General features: G+C 44.6%; 1 long non-coding RNA gene across 1 annotated transcript; it reads right to left on the bottom strand.

Annotated features, from left to right (window-relative positions):
• Nucleotides 1–1,741: 1,741 nt before the first annotated feature.
• Nucleotides 1,742–2,292, bottom strand: LOC134209423 (uncharacterized). Its single transcript, XR_009978753.1, has 3 exons — nt 2,205–2,292; nt 2,075–2,148; nt 1,742–1,991 (listed from the first exon to the last, which is right to left on the bottom strand). It is a non-coding gene; the product is annotated as an uncharacterized LOC134209423 (long non-coding RNA).
• Between the last annotated feature and the right edge of the window lie 813 nt (nt 2,293–3,105).

Below are 3,105 nucleotides of genomic sequence, written 5' to 3'. Positions count from 1 at the left end.
GGCGTCCCACACCATTCGGATCTTGCCTGGCTTATTGACGTTCGTTAACGGAAATATAGGTAGATACCACGTACCAGGGGAGACTGTTGGCGAACGTACGCCAGCGCGCCTCTACTATTGTGGCCTCTCTATGTGATCGGTCGCTGTACCCCTCGCCGATAGATACGATAAGCAGATAGAGAATTTTCCCTGGAGTTGAGCCAAATGCGAGTCTGCGAAAGTTATCCAGGAAACCAGTTCTACTAGGGCTTTGCTTCAAGCAAGATTTGGTCCATCGGGACAGTCATCCAAATCGTACCGGCAGCAGCCACAGCAACAACATCAGCCGCAGTGATCCGAGATAACAGCTAATCAACAAGGCTTATCGCTGGCAGCGAATGAGTCAAACCGTTCGTCACTTCGCTGCAATGGATTGCATCTCCGTCTCGAAACGGATCTAAAGCGCCATCGGTGTTTTCGAGTCGTTCTTAACAAGCCCTCCCTAAGCGAAAGTTTCAAATGCTGGAGGATATGCGGAACGTTGAGCGGTGTGAAGCAGAGCGACAACAAGCAATCGCAGCAAAGGAAGCTTAAAGGTAAAAAAAGCATTCGTGGAGCAGATGGTTCATTGGCCAGAACGCGGAACTGGATTGCATCTACGAATGCAAACTTTAGTGGGCAGATAGCATCGAATGTCGAGGCACATGTCAAACCGATCATGCATGCTGGTACTGGCGTACGTTCGCCAACAAAGATGTTACATATAATTATTATATAAGTTGCTCAAGATTCTGATTTGGTTTTGTTACTGTTTGTGACTGGGAAGGCAAATTATTGAAAATCAATCGGTTATTTTAAGTATCACCAGTACTGCAAAAGGTCGTGATCGTCATAAGATAGACAACAAAGCGCCTTTTCCTATCTCGGGTATCATTGGTTCTTTGTTCATTTTCGCATGAGAAGCAGCCATGAACGGATGTAGTGCTTTGTTTTAAATTTAAAATTTCTAAATTATTTCAATAGATGTATGCAAAGAAAAATGACAAGCATATCGTGACAGACTTTTTCACAAGCTATCACGTTAAGAACTGATTCGGGAGGCTATACCTCATGATATATTTCTTTTGAAAAGTTCCGAACGCGGGGAGCACTGATTCTGATGATGCATTTCAATTTGTTTTACACTGCACTGCTGTGCGGGAAACAACACAAAATGAGGGAGTACAAAACTAGAATCATCACTTTTCTGTGAGGGCTGCCTATCTGATTTTGTTTTTTCGAACTTGTATACAGTTCGAAAAATTTGTTACCATGGCTTGTTATGATTCGGAAAACTTTCTGCCTTTCTTTTGTCGTTGTTCGATATCTATTGAGAGCGATTTCTGCAAACCCTGGTCCAGAGACACCAGTAGATATGTGTCCGAATAAGCTGAAGATCATCGAGGATGGTCTTTTCCCGCAGCATGATCCTACGACGTGGCCGCCACACAGGTATGCAAGTCTCCAAGCTGTTATCAGTGGTGAAAAGTTTGAAAAGGTTGTCACCTCCCCTCTGACCGGAGGGGGGGCGCATGAGACTCGGAGACAATAGGATACGATAACTTAGATCAGATGCAGCTAGTATTGGTCCCACGACCCTAATACTTGACCTGCAGCTGGAATCAGGTTCGAAAAGCGGAACCACCACGCAGAATTAAGCGAGCCAATTTCCCAAACCAAAAGAAAAGTTCTAGTCTCACAAGAAATATGGAGTGAAATAAAGAGTACTTACATTTTTATTGTTGAACTTAGCCTAATTACCCTACTGTTCTGTTGGTGTGGATGGTTGTGTAGCAGTGTATCCCACGGCGTCAGCATAACTATCCAGCCTGTCCGGACAGAAATAGGGGAAAACCACCGGCGCCTTGCCGGTCATCCCGCTGCTTAGCACACCATTGTTGCTACCACACCACCAACTCAACAGGATCATCAAAAATGCCACACCGAACTGCATGCCTGGATCAAAGAAAGGCCTGATAGGCGTTTGAAAAACACTTTAATGTGGGTGATTTGTAACACACTTTCTTGGGATACGTTTAGAGGTCTCTCGTCTTACCGATCTCATAATATTCCACTAGCTACGCATCGCGATGTTAGCTGTAGCCATCACTTTCTTCATTTTGCCTCGTTCTAGAGAAAACAATCGTTATAATAAAAGTGCCATTGGTATACTACTGATGACTCACATCGGTCAGACCACACAATACCCGGCAACTATATAGCGAGAAATGTAATTTGCTTCCACTGCACTGAAACCGTCCCGGTCTGCTTGACGTTGAACCAATAACTACTAGCTCATCATGGCATCGCGTTAATTTTATCGGCAGATAATCGAGTAGTGAGCAAGTAGAGGAATCTCAAATGAACTTGAGATTTATGTGGAATCGAAGTAAACATCGAGTTGAACGTGAGCGTATAAGGGTTTCTAAAACCGGTGATGTGGTTTTATGGTAATCACTCCATGATCCTTTTGATGGTATGGTTGAGTGGTTTTATTCGATTGTGGTGGGTTCTAAGCAGCATGCGCCCAGCGGAGCATGTGAGTAGGTATGCGGCGCGATCGATCGACAATTGACAACGATCGATCCGTTGATATTGTTCTGTTGTTTGTTGTGGAGTGTGATGATTCGACATGGATAATTTGGCTAGGACTCTTATGTTGATTGGCAAGGCTGAGAGCGTAATCAGATGCTCAACTCACGGAAGCTTTGATTACCTACCGCACTTGCCAGGTGAAGGGAGCAGGTTACAAGGTATCCGGATGGAATTCTAAATGTGGTTCCAAACCGCGATTTGGAACCACATTTAGCATTTCCGAGGTTTTTCAGGATGGTGCAGCAAAAAACTATTTAGTGGATGGATCTTTTTCGGAAAAGTGGAAGATTCAAAATCTGATGTTGCTGCCAAAACCAAGGAATCCGTTTGGGAATGCAGCATCGTATAGGCCCGTATGCCTGCTAGATACTCTAGGGTTGCTCCTGGAAAGGATTATCCTCAATCGGCTGACGCGGTTTACGGAGGGCGAACCCGGCTTATGGAAAAAAACAGGTCGGATTTTGAAAAGGCAGATCGATGTTTGATGCATGC

The sequence above is a fragment of the Armigeres subalbatus genome, chromosome 1, assembly GCF_024139115.2.
Source record: "Armigeres subalbatus isolate Guangzhou_Male chromosome 1, GZ_Asu_2, whole genome shotgun sequence".
Lineage (NCBI taxonomy): Eukaryota > Metazoa > Arthropoda > Insecta > Diptera > Culicidae > Armigeres > Armigeres subalbatus.
This window is presented reverse-complemented; position numbering and strand designations above follow the sequence as displayed.